Raw genomic sequence first — 13399 nt, 5'->3', positions numbered from 1 at the left:
ATTTGGGGTCCTTTGTAGAATGTCACTTGTAATTTGGCGCAAGTCTTGATCTGTCAAGCACAGTATATTGTAAAGGTTGGATTCCCAAGTGCTGCCTGTGTCTGTAGAGAGTCCGGCGATCAATACCAAAGGCAGATGCCATCTGCTGCCAGTTCATTCCAATTGAAATGCAGTGAGAAATTTGCAATGATGTGATGCCATATTCAGGGCGGCATGGACAACCAGTCCTTCCTGTAGGGGGAATCAGACATCTAGGAGTTGATTCTGAAGATCTTTGCATAGCATTATATTTTTCTAAAACTGATTTAAAACAGCTATGCAGTTCTTCAATCAATATTCTATATACATGGTCTCTTAGCTCACTGTTCTGGTTATGTGTGTCATATGTTCTTTCCCTTTGAATTGAGTCTATGCATTGTAGAGCATCCCTAAAAAATTGTTGAACATCACCTTCACTGACTCCAAATGTAAATAAAGGTAGTAAACACAGCTGGTCTTCTCAAGGGAAAAGTAAAAAGTAATTCTTTTAATCCATTGTAGAATTCCGCATAATGGATGCAATACATCGCTTAGCTTCCAAAAAGCAAACATTGTTTGAGATAACAAAGACAGTTCATAATTTAATTAACAAAAATTTACATGAAGAAAGGTGCGCAAGCAAAACAGAGTACAACAAAAAGAGCCAGTGGAGAATATTATGTTAATTTGCTTTTGTTAAAATCAACAAAGAGATTTTATTTTAAAACTAAATAAAAATCATGAACTCTGGGACAATGCCTCTCAGTTGTCAGTGTTTTTTCTAAACTCACCAAGCATAACAAACAAGTCAGCTGTTTTTTTCTTGGGGACCAGGGGACAATTTTAGAAAGTAAAACAATACTTTGGAAAAATTTTCCTAATAGAAATTCCGTTGTGTGAGGCCTTGCGGCTTGGTGGAGACCTAGTGCATGTTGGACTCTGGTGTTGTGATAACAATCTCCAGGCATAAAAATGTCAGGCAGTCTGAACCAGAGTGGGAGAAATCAGCAGGAGGGGAACAAATTCTCTACAAATTGGCTCCCATTCAGGACACAGAAGCCATGTTGATGACAGACAGTGGTGTAGCCGGCCAGCAGGCAGGCCCGGCCAACATTTAATGTGACTTTCTCAGCCGCTCTTTCTTTCTCTCCATCTCCAATGTTTGTTCCTCCCGTTTGCCTGCCGGTGCGCCATCGTGACATGTTTCTCTTTCTCCCAGCCTCCTGTGCTCTGACTGGCCCAGTTGTGGCGATACCAGTGACACAGGCCCATTCACAGACGGATACCTGACACTGAGCTGCAGCTCTCGCATGCGGATTAGGGCTGGCATTCCTCCATCGGAGCCGTCCGCCGCTCTCCCACATATGATTCTGTGTTCCTCATTCAACCTTGACTTTTACTTTTGCTCAGAAGAATTTTCACTCGCAGCCTTTCCATTACAAATGTGTGCAAAACTTTGCCTATATGTTGCTAATGTCCAAAATACACAATTTCACAATTGCAATGTTTTGATTAAATGAACACAATTAAAATCACACATGAACAAGTGTTGCTATGGATAAGACAAGCTCCTGACTAATCACACAACACTTCGCACCGAGCTCTGTTGAAATAGTTCGACCTGAGCCTGGACTACAGTTTAACAGGTGGATTGCTCTCTCTGAACAAAGTGACGCAATTTTTGTCACGTCAATGAGAATCGATTCCTGCATTGTGGATGACGTAAGTTGAGACGGTTAGTCTTAAGTCATGAAGACTGTAAGCAAAATCTTTCTTCTTTATTTTCCTCTTTCAACAAGTTCCTTTTCTTATTTAGGCTCCTATTACAAACCTGCCTCTGTTATCTCTTTTCTTCCACATCTTCTTTAAAATGTTTTATTAATATCTAGGTTTTTTTTCCCATTCTCCTTTCTTGCATGTTTTTTTTTTTCCAAACAATTTTTTGCTCAACATGACGGCTGTCAACATAAACATGTAAACACCTGATCTCATGACCTATTTTGACTTAAAAGTTTCTCTCCCATGGAGGGTTATCTGCTGTACAGCAACATGTTACAGGGTTTTGTACTGCAATCAACAATGCAGAGTCACAAGCGCGAGGAGTCAGAGTGATGAGCTCAGCAGCAAATGTTGCGCTAAAAAACATAGCATAAAACCAAGCCAGTATGTATTCATCACTATTTATTGCTGTGGTTAATTATCCTTCCACTGAAGGACAATCAGTTTATAGTTAACATTTTTAAATTAAGTTTTGAAACAAAATGACTTCTTATAAACCTTCCTCAATATAAAAACCAGGAAAACTGAGATGTTTGGTCTGAGGCACTAAAATATTTTAAGCATTTTTGAAAACATACATTTTTACATTTCAAGCTCACAAAGTCAAGCATAATGATTAATCATGATTAATCACAGCACTAGTTACTAATCTGATTATACATTTTAATCAATTGGCAGGACGACTACTAAAAATTTTCAGCTTCATTCCCAGTTGTGCCTCTGTTACATTATTCTTTTTCTTCAACAAGCTCCTCTGCCTCCCTCTCCACCCCCCTCCTTCACTTTCTCTCTCGCTCCATCCTCCTTGTGTGCTCGTCCGTGTCACAGTGGAAATGAGTCGCTTTATGGGGAGAATTAAGTTTCATAACCCACCAGGTCCCTGACCCGAGCCATATTAACTTCAACAGTCCCGCAGGATCCGTGCGTGCGCGCATGCACCTGCGCACACAGGAGTGTGCACACTCGGGCATGTGCACACTCCCGCCTCTTGCGAGTCCAATAAGAAAGTGAAGTGAGCTTGGAAGCAGCTCAACATGGAACCCGCCTCATGCTTTTTTTCCCCCTGTGGATCTTATGACGAGTCACATCTCACATGAACGCTGGCAGTTTGGAAAACCATTACTCCGGTTCACACGTCCGCTTTTCCCATCTGCACACAGAGGTCTTGGCTGGAGTTGCTCCTCAAAATGAGTGGATAAATTAAATCGTATTTGCAGCGACTCTCCTGTGTGTGTTCTACAGTACGATGGTTTGAGGCTTGTTGTAATGAGCGCGCTCTCTGCACGTGTTCGACATTAGCTACTGATGCAATTAACATTAGCAAACTTTGGCAGCTGTGCGGCACTCACATTTAAAAAGTTCAGAGTTGCTACAGTCAAACCCTGGTCTACATCACACGACAACAGCTGGCACAGACAAACAAAAGGAAGCCCTTAACGATGAAAATAAATGGCACAGATAATGTAACAACAGATAAAGAGAAAAGTTTTTAAGTTTAATTTCTCTGCAGCATTTGGTTTTGGGGCATGAATGCACTTTTCTTTTTAAACTGTTTACTTTTTGTCACATTCAAAAAGGTTGCCAAGATTTTTTTGTGCATGTTTGAGAAATCCTTTAATCTCCCATGGCAGCCATTCAGCTGTGCAAAACACCTAGTTGGACGTAGCCCCGCCTTTGAGTCACAGCTCCTCCTCAGACCTGCAGTTTCTAAACTTCGGAGCTTCCTCCTCACAGATCAGCCCCTCCCCCATGTCTTTCCCACTCAGCTCCTTCAGACTAGCCAGCAGCAATTAGCAAACACCTGGTGAGACTGTGTATCAGCTGATCTCATTTTAGGAGCTACTTCTCACTGGAACGCTGGTATAATGTTGTTCAAGGGTTAGAGAAGCCATGATGTGATGACTTCCTGAAGGCGGGAAGTCATTATATCATTCCTGTCAGAAAGAGCATGAATTTTTAAAGAGACAGAGGTCCAACTTCAAGGTGTTAAATATTGAAGTCAAAATTTTTTTAAGTCATATTGTATGACATTTTTATAACAACTGAAGGTAACAGTTACTTGTTTGTGCTATAAAATGGCACTGTGCATCTCGAAAATACATAATACGGCTCCTTTAGGTCTGTCGGTTAAAGTCAAAGACATTTAGTTTTATGACAAGTTATGACTGAGGGGGCAAAATGCCACAATGGAAATTTCACAGAAAGCTGTCAGGGCTGGGAGATGGGTCAGTGGGAGCACACCTGACAGATGCAGCTACTGGAAATGGAGGAGTACGATTGAGGACCGCCTTCCTCGGTCTCATCACCCCTCTGTGTGTCTGTCAGCGCCGAAGCCCTCTGCTGCGATCTTATCTCTCAATTACAGCACCCAGCACATTCCTGTCAACCACACACATGCATGGATGCATGTGCACACACACCTGCACGCTCAGTTCAAAACATCTCAATACGAGGCATAACTCTCACTCATGACTTAATGGGCTACATTTTTCTCCCTGAAAACACAAACAACTTTCACATCACACGCAAAAAGAGAAGCATTTTACAGCCAGCATGAGCAGGCCAGGTTATTCAAATAGGTAAACTCCATATTTCATCTGTTGATTAATCATTTACAATATTATAAACACACACACTTCTTTCACATATTCACATTAGCTGCAGTATTGGAGAAAAAAAAAAATTCTCCCGCAATCAGAAAAAGTTTTAAAATTCTTGTTTGCTGACTCATGTTATCCCAACAAATGGCACAGGACACGAAGTCCCCCATCACTAACACAAACACACACCGATCCTATAACTAACATCAGCACTAAGGGGCCGTATTGGCGAGTGAGAGCTCACTAAAAATCAGAAGATCCATGCATGAAAACAGGTTAATTTTTTTTATGTTGAGGTGATGGAAAAAAAAAAAGCTTGATGTCCCACTTAACACACTCTTTCCACTTTAACCAGAGCAATTATAGCCAGTAGCTATGGACAGAAGTGTGTGAGTGTGCTAAGTTCTCATTTCAGTCAACATGTTCGTGGTGGTTTGCTGACAGGCTGCATCTACCCACTGGCATTTATATCCGCTCCTAATGATAGAACTGCTGGAGCTCCTTTTAGCTGGACAGAATCCACCGGCCTACAATAAAAGTTAGTCCTGGCATCGCCTGGGCCGTTCTAGCAGCAATAAACGTGTTTTTTAAGCCACTACTACTTGGATGTGTTTAATCTTAATGAAGAACCTCTCGATTTAACACGTGATAAAGAGGCACAATTGTCTGTTTTAAAACTCTTTTGACCAAAAGAAACTTTCTGTTGTGACTATCATTAATGTCAAGAAATTCTTTAGCAAAGATCAGGCATATCTTAAAAAAAGAAATGTGGATATGACTTTTTAGTTTCTGCTTTAGAAGTCAGACCAAAGCATTTTACAAACAAACTACTAACCAGCGTTGTCGGGTCGAAGTAGAACAGTTGACGTGGTTGCTGAGCAGTAGCACTTCATCACGGCCTTTAATCTGACCGTTTTGTTCTGTGGTTAAAGAACCAACTCCTGGAAGATGAGTAGTCCTCCTCCTTCTTCTTCTTCTTTTTTTATGGCGGTTGGCAAGCAACTTACTGATGTGCATTACTTCCATCTACTGGAATGTAGTGTGGATCGGGATGCTGCATCTCGATCCACAACAAACAAAACAAAAAAGAAAAACTTATATCCTTTCTATCAATTTCGTTTTCTTAAGGTAATTTATTAAATAATTTATTAAATAATGATAAAATATTCAGAAAATGTGAGTAGTTGGGACTGTTTTTGGTTTAACAAACACACCCACAAAATTCTGACCAATCATACTTGAATGCAACTGCGACAATGAGAACTGATTTTGACACCATGCATTGTCAAAAGTGGTTCTCATCCAGACCCTTACCTTGGAAAGACTTTCATTTAGAGTTATGAAGTTGGTCTTACTTCAAAGCTGCTGTGTTTTTGCTTATTCAAAACATTTTTTCCTTTCACAGAGTGTCATGATACGTTTGGGTAGAAGAGGTGAAGACAGGGTGAAGTAGAAAAAAATTATTTTAATGTCAAAACATTTTACAAATTTGAAGAGTTGGTGCAAGAGGTAAGCAGGTAAGTGACGCAAAGTGACTCAAGCATCCAGGGAGGAACAAACCTCACAGGTGAGACTTTCCGAAATAACTGAAAAAAGCTTAGCTTTTCAAAATTATTCAAACATATTCTGATGCACCTGTAACTGTGGTTCAAGCAGAAACACAGATCATCACAGCATCCTGAAAAAGCCTCTCCTTTCCCCGTCCCACAATTCTGGTCATTAAGATTTTTCTTCCTGTTCCTCAGGTTGGAAAATTGGAGGAAATATGATGATGAGCAAGGAGACTACAGTCGGACAGCAAATTTTAAGTGTATTATCTTTGACCTACATTAACGCCATCTATATTGTCCTGCATCATCTAAAAAGTTGCCCCCTCTTTCTGACTGTCTATAAACTTGTTTTTCTTTTCTCCAGGCCCATACACACTTTCATTCAGCCACACACACCTCTTGCTTTTACATGAGAAAATGTCTCTGCTTCTCGCTCCATTTATGACCCAGTGCCCCAAACAAATCCTGAATTAATTAAAAAGGGAAATCCCAATGGTCTTCAGGCAGAGACACACTCTCTCCTTTTCTTTCATGCACACAAAGCACACACATACACATGCACACATATAGACTGAGTGTCTTTTACCATTATGTGGTGGTGAGGGATTAGTGGAGCTGGTTCACCGATGGGAGTACTTGCAGTCTGACAGAGTAACGGAGCACAAGCAGGTTTAAACATTACTGAGCAGTTTCTAAGGGACAAGGGCCTAACAAAAAGTTTTATTTGTAGAATATAAATAGTTTGTCATAAAACAATAATTTTAACTTTACTAAGGAGCACAAGTGAAGTCTTTTGGTTGGTTATGTGATGATTAAAGTACTTTAAATTTAGCTTGTTATACAATTAAGGGATCTGACTGAACAATGTGTACTAGAGTTCTGCATCTGCATCTGCATGATGGTTTTTGATGGGGCTTCCTAAACATAAGGCAGAAGATGAAGCATCGCAAAATATGCTTCCAAACCAGCTTTATTCAAAGCCAAAGAACAGAAAATATGACGAAGCATATCTTTTCTTTGGCTTCACCTGTCCAACAGTGGGTAATGAGCAGGGAGCACAGTGTGTTGTCTGTCTTAAAGTGCTAGCTTGTGACAGTCTGAAGCCCAACAAGACGCCACTTGGAGATGGCACTAAGACAAGTCAGTTGAGTTTTTCAGACAAAAACTCACAAACTAGGGGTCTCAACAATCTCTCTTTACGAAAGCTGCATCCGTGTCGGCAAATGCTCAGCTCGCTTCAGATAAAGTTTCCTACCGAGTTGCACAGTGTAAATACTTCCCTCTGCAATGGACATGATTTCAATGATGATTGATGACTCAGCAGCCAGCAAATTGTGGGCTATTCCTTTGTCCAATAATACCATCGGCAGGCGCATTTATGACATGTCAAAGGACATAGAGGAGCAGCTTATTGAGACAGTGCATGACGGCTGCTTTGCGCTCCAGATGGATGAAGCCACTGACAGTAACAAAGACTGCTTACTGATAACTTATGTCAGATACATAGATGGAAATGAGATGAAAGACTAATTGGTTTTCTGCAAACAAATTCCTGGCAGAGTCACTACAGAAGAACTCTTTAAAGTCTTTTGACTCTTACTTGAAAGAGGCCGATCTGACATGAGTGGGGATCTGTGCAGACAGTGCGCAGGCCATGACTGGGAAAAGAAGGGGATCTACAAGCCCTCACGTCTGTCCCAGTGGACACACTGCATGATACACAGCAAAGCACTGGCGTCTAAACAGCTGAGTCCCGAGCTGAATGAAGTAACGAACGACATTATCACCACAGTCAATTACATGAAAACACGACCTGTCAGAGCCCGAAGGAAGTGGGCTCCAACCACACAGCTGTTCTATTTCACAGTGAGTCCCAATGGCTGTCGTGTGGGAAGGTGCTGTCCAGGGTCTTTGAACTGCGAGATGAGATCTGCATCTTTTTGGAGGAGGAAGGCAGTGATCTTGCCCACAAATTTAACTGTAACGAGTTCCTCATGAAATTTGCATTTCTCAATGACATGTTTCTGAAACTCAATGGACTGAATTTGCAGGTGCAGGGCTCAAACACACACCTTCCACATCTGGCAGATAAATTCACATTATTTATCAGAAAACTAAATGGGCAGCGGGTGAAAGACGGAAATGTGGACTCATTTGAGAACTTAAAATCCTTCACTGAAGGCAACAAGCTGCAGAACGCATGAACGCACACATCTCTGCCCTCCAAAAACATTTTCAAAAATATTTCCTGGTGCAGGATTCAAAAGAACATGACTGGATCCATGATCCCTTTGGTGCAACACCACCTGCCGACTTCAGCACATCAGAAGAGGAGCAATTCATTGATATCCCCTCCGATTGAACAATGGGGCTGCAGTTTAGGTCAAAGACACTGGCTGCATTTTGGATAGGAGTGGAGAAAGATTACCCTCTGCTAGGAAAGAGAGCACTGGCCACACTTCTTCCTTTTGCCACATCCTACCTATCTGAAAAAGGTTTTTCTGCTGTGGCCTCAATCAAGACCAAATACAGATCAAAGCTGGACATTGAAACAGGACTGCAGTGTCACAACTGCAACCCAGATTTGAGAAGTTCTGCAGCAATAGGCAGGCTCATCCAGCCACTGAAAAGATGGGAGGATTAAAGTAATTTTTGCACAACAAACCTTTATTTTAATTTATTTTCCTCTCAGGGAGCTGTTCATGTTTTAACCCCATTTTGCACAGAGGCTTTTTTTAAATGTATTGATGATAGCAAATATTTGTATAGTTACAAATAAAAAAAGGAAATATGTGTGAAATAACACTGACAGCAAAGAATTCTCTTCTACAGTATAGAATTAAAAAAAAAAACTGTTACACAAGTGTTTCACTGTAAAGATGGTTTGTAGTTTGTTTTGTTGCAACCTGAAGTGTGAAATAAACTTCAGTGGAGTTTGAAAACAAAATATGTGTATAGGTTTATGTCTGGTTGAATGATATGTGTGCCCAGTTGATTTTTTTTCTTTTTGGGGGGGATTTTATTGTAATCCATAGGGGGGCCCAGAAGATTATCTTTGGGAACCACTGCTCTACCACATCCGCAGCGTGGCTGTTTTCCTCCCACTATGCTGCTTCCACAATGCAACCTTACTTCCAACTAACTTGTCAAAATCTTGTCCTTAGGTCAGACATGCAGAATGAATTAAAAGAGGTTCTAGGGATTAGATGAAGTCTTAAAATAGTTTTTGTTTTAGTTTCAACCAGGGGATGAATGCTTACACAAAGCCACCTTCAGGCTCGAAACTTGGCATGAAAAAAAGTTTTCAAAACTGATATAAGGACAAAAACATAGCTTCCAGAAATCCCACCAAATTTTATTTATTTATTTATTTATTTATTTATTAAAAACTTCAATTTAGAATTCAATTTAAAAAGTTTTTTTATTTAACCCGAAGTGAACTTAAATGTTGCTGCAACTCATCTTCAAAGGGTCGTGGATGGTGACACTGTGGGGAGGAAGGATCTCCAGTAGCAGTCAGTCTTACAACAAATCTAAAGAGACCTCTGACTGATGGCTGTTGCTGTATGCTAACATCAAAATTTCTGGCCAGCAGAGACAATATTTCAAGGGATAATGTTTAGTGGCATCAGATTTTAGTGGCTATAGGATTTCTCTTTTGCATTTGGTAAAAGACTATAAGCCATTTCTCCCGCTCACATATTTCCTTTGGTTGTATTTACCCAGAATGTCCTGTGCTGTAGTCTGCTTCTTGCTTCCAGCTTTCGGAGCGGTCTCTGGTCCACTTGGCATTCACATATGCATTTGAACCGCAGCAGAGTTTACTTCAACCGAACTCGAGACTGAGGTTTGTAGATAGACCAACACCCGCTTCTTTGGTTTACATCAGAGTTTAGAAACGCGTTCACACACACCCAACCAGACTTTCTAGGTAAACAAACTAGAGTTCAACAAATTACAGTTAAAGTTAAATTAAAGTGAAATCAACAGTCCTGGTACGAATGCACTCTTAAAAACAGCTGTTGAGATGAATAGTTTTTTTTTTTGTTTTTAAAGATAATAAATTCTTATACTGTATGTCAAGTTCTGAATTCAAATCTTAATTTTCATGATGAAAACATGCAGAGTCAGCAGTTTGTCCAGGCGACTCTGACCTATTGAGGATGAAGTTTGCTGTGTTTAGACAAAATTTAAATAGACTCGGTTGGTTCCTGTAGGTCCAACATTAGACTATTACTGACTGGAGCAATTATGTGGATAGAAGCACTTTGGTGGCTCTGTGATGTGGTCCTAGTTTGATTACATGTATAAACTCATCTCTAAGTGATGCAGGTTTGAGTGGTCTTTATTATAAGTGGTCATCCTCTTGTTCATGGCATCCTCATCAACTTTAGTTGTCCTATTTCTGATGCAGACAGGTTGCTTCCTTCTATAATTCTGCCATGGTGAGTCAATAAGGTAGTAATAATCAGCAGAAAACAGAAACAACTGAAAACAGCTGACAGCTAACCAGTTGGACCGACTTGTTCTCCAAACAACTGAGATGTTTGTTTCTCTAGTATTTCCTATGAAAATTACAGACAACCGGCAGGCTTTGAAGAGCCATAATCAACTTCTCATCTCATCTCACTGTTTTGAAGTTGTCAGGTCAAAGAGATGTTCAGTAAACAATTTCACATCTGCTGTAAATTGGGAAAATGTGGAAAGCTAATTGGCTGTTGAGAGCTGGAAGTTGGACAGAGATTTGTCCTCTGACAACCTTGATGAAGGATAACATTTGCCGCATTTGAGGCCTGAAATGAATGGAGCAATGATGGTTTCTCAGTGATGCTGCTTGAAGAAAGAAATGTGTGAACAGCTGTTGAAAGCCTAATATGGCTATTAAAAGTTGCACAATAGCTTCTCACTGAAAGCTGTTGTTTTTCATAATTTTTATCAACATCTACATTGTAATGCAACATGAAGACAACCTAGATTTGAAACAATGAAATCAGATTTTGTGGAAAGCAAAACAAAGTGTAAGAGTTTCAAAATGTGTTTTCGATCGAGGGTTCATCAAAGTAGCCACCTTGTGATTCCATAACAGGCCTATACATTGTTAATTGTGTGTGGCAGGCTCATGTGGTCGCCACCTGGAGCTAATCCAACAGTCTTCAAGGAGTTCCCACATATGCAGAACACCTGTTAACTGCCTCTTCTGGTCCATGGAGTCCAGATAATTCCATGTCCTCTGACTGATGGATCTGGTGAGTTTAGAAGCTTGGTCATCACTCTCTTTATTCAAATATTGCTTATAAAACTGTTATCTTTTTGTTATTTCAAAAGATGTGCCTTAGTGACAGGTCATTGTTTTATGGAATGCCAATGAACATTCTTTCTTGGTGAAGAAAGAATTGGATGAGAATTCTTAGTCTCTGAATCCAATAGTCTGTTTGATCGGGGACTAAAGTTGCAACATTTGATACATTTTTAGCTGGTGTGGTTCTGTCACTCTGGTTTGTGTCAAACAAACCAAACCCTCTGAAAAACCTGTTTCTCCCCCTGGCATGTGTTGTTGCTACACCAAGAACAACTGAAGGAAATGACACAGAAACCTCTAAAGCAGACACGGGGCACAACTTCCTTCATAATGAAATATAAAACAAACAAAACAAAATGTGGCAACCTGGGGGTGGATTTTCTTTTTATTATGAACCCAAATATAGAATATAAAAGGTTACAATGACTAACAACGCCACCTGGAAAAACTCCAGGAAAATGTAATGTAATAAGGACACAGGTAAGTTCTGCTGGAAATGAGGAGACGAAATTCAGAAGGTTCTACAAAAATTTATTAAACTTCAATATATCTTTTAAATGTCCAATAATCTGAAATTGAATGGTTTAAACAGTGAATGCATTGGACAAGATTTATTATGATAAAATGTTTAAATTTCAAAGGAAACTGAGGCTTACAAATGGGGGAAGTAGTGAGGGAAGGAGCAACATCCAGTGCATAAAAAGGGGACCACCCTGGACACTACAAAAACACAGCAAACAAAGAAAGAAAAAGGTGCTCCAACAAAACACACAAGACAAGACACCGCCACCACAGAAGCCTCAGTCCCTAAAAGAAAGACAAAAAATGAAACAATACGAGTAAAACAGAGATACAATAGCACTACAATGTTGCACTTTATCCCCTTAGTATTACCATCAATGCTCCCGGCAGCAGGGAAAGTGCAGATTAGTCTTTTAAAACAATTTATAAGTAGGCAAAACAGCAGCAAGTGTCACTCCAGGTACAATGCTGATGAGTCATCAGAAGGCTAACAAGAATAGAGCAAATTATTAATACAACTGCTAACAAAAACATAACTTGCAGCAGCTGCTTACCTGTGACCTGATAAATGACTGCACAGCCAAATAACCAGATCCTGAATTCCACCTAGATGCAGTGCAACTGTAAGAAAACGCTATGTGTGTAATGTTCACATGGTGTTCTGTGTTGTTGTTTGGCCTCATCCATGTCACACCCCTCATTCCCGTTATTCCCCGCACCTGTGTTGCTCCCTGATTGTTTCCCTTCTTAAGCCCTTCTCAGTCACTACCAAGTCGCCAGATTATCGAACGCTTTCAGCTAGTAGTTTTCCAGCACTCCTGTCTCGCCCTCATCGTTTCTACCACGCTTTGTTCTACGGATCTACCCCTTTTTGCCTCGCCCTTGTCGGACTATTGCTATTTGCCCTTCGGATCTCAACCCATGCCTGTCTCGTAAACTCTGCTCTCGCCCACTCCCACGGATTCTGCTCTCAGTCCCTCTGTGCATGACCTCAGCTCGTCTGACTACGTATTCGGATCTGGATTTGGCTCTGCTGCTGGTTCACCCTGTTGTGCGCTGCCCAGTATCAGCGCTTCCCCTCTTCAGGCGCTTCCTCCTGCGCCCAGCGTCAGCGCAGCATCTGCTGTCCCCTCGTCCCTCAGCTGATCTCCGCTGTACCGGACCGCCAAGCCAGTGCTGCAGCTGGCGATCCTGTGTGTCCGGCTTAAGCTGCTTTTTAATAAATATTTGAGTATTCTGCTCACTCCTGTGTCGTGGCTGAATTTCTGGGTCCCTCTAGTGTACCATTACAATGTGAAGGTTTTGTTTACATGGGGTAGATGTTACCTAACCACGCTAAGCCCTTACCTTCCTGTCAGCAAACAAATGAATGGACAGATCGGTCCAGATATTGGAGGTGCAGCAAAGGAGGCTAAGCAGATAGACCAGTTAGCATTAATAACTACAGTCCTGCTCACCATTATTGGCACCCATGAGGTTTAAGTACATATAATGGAATATTTACTGAAGGAAATTCATCAAGTGAAACAACATTTTACTGCTGATAGCTTGATGCAAAACAGCAAATGATAAAAAACATTTAAAAAGATAAACATTATGAGGAAAACAAAGAAAAACATAATTTTTACCAT

Source organism: Poecilia formosa, unplaced genomic scaffold (assembly GCF_000485575.1).
Source record: "Poecilia formosa unplaced genomic scaffold, Poecilia_formosa-5.1.2 Scaffold121, whole genome shotgun sequence".
NCBI lineage: Eukaryota > Metazoa > Chordata > Actinopteri > Cyprinodontiformes > Poeciliidae > Poecilia > Poecilia formosa.
The sequence above is the reverse complement of the archived record's forward strand: the minus strand, read 5'-3'. Positions refer to the sequence as shown.